General features: G+C 43.1%; 1 non-coding gene across 1 annotated transcript; it reads left to right on the top strand.

Moving 5' to 3' along the window:
- The first annotated feature begins 472 nt into the window (after nucleotides 1-472).
- Trnat-ggu (transfer RNA threonine (anticodon GGU)) lies at nucleotides 473-546 on the top strand. Its single transcript has one exon. It is a non-coding gene; the product is annotated as a tRNA-Thr (tRNA).
- Nucleotides 547-823: the final 277 nt, after the last annotated feature.

Genomic DNA, 823 nt, shown 5'->3' with positions numbered 1-823 from the left:
TTGAATAATTGGTGTCAGGATATTAAATATGGACTCGATAGCCATTTTCCGTGTTTCTGAGACAGTAAACCAACTTTAAGGAAATTGTAGACATTTTTTCAAACGATAGTTAAAAAAAACTTACTTTCAGCTACTATGCGTGGACTGGAGCTATGTGGTCTTTGCTTAACAGGTATTTAGTCGAATTTTCGTCAACGCTGCTTTTGCCGGCTAAACCAGTATCTATTATTGCAGAGTGAAATGGCAGACAATCTGAAGCCTGTCTCACCCCGCTGCAAATGTTATATGAGCACTGTATTCTTATATGAAGCTGGTATGTGACAGATGTCATTGGTGATCTTGCAGCTCTAGAAGAATGAAATTATAGCGAAATCTAGACCTTTAGCTGCTTACAGGAGTTGATAAATATCAACGGGGACAGTTGAAAAATTTGTGCCAGAGACAAGTCCCTGAAGTCGCCCTGTCGTCTGTGGCCTCGGTGGCTCAGTCGGATAGAGCGTCTGCCAGGTGAGCAGGAGTTACCGGGTTCGAATCCCGGTCGGGGCACGCATGTTTCAACTGTCCCCGTTGATATTTATCAACGCCTGTAAGCAGCTAAAGGTCTAGATTTCATTATAATTTCACCATATTCTTGTCTGCTTGCACCATCCCACAACGGGATACTTCACTCACCAGGCCATAGGGGTGCAACGACCTTCTGATAAGTGGACTCACTCTGTCAAGATCTTTGTAAGTTTGGCCATATTTTGTAATTAGCGAAATAGCATCACGTCCCTTCGAAATCCGTGAAGTTTCATGTCATTTCTTCCTCATCGTCTGGCTG

Source organism: Schistocerca cancellata, chromosome 8, assembly GCF_023864275.1.
Source record: "Schistocerca cancellata isolate TAMUIC-IGC-003103 chromosome 8, iqSchCanc2.1, whole genome shotgun sequence".
In the NCBI taxonomy this organism is placed as follows: domain Eukaryota; kingdom Metazoa; phylum Arthropoda; class Insecta; order Orthoptera; family Acrididae; genus Schistocerca; species Schistocerca cancellata.
Note: the sequence above shows the minus strand (reverse complement) of the source record. Positions and strands in the feature narration are given on the sequence as shown.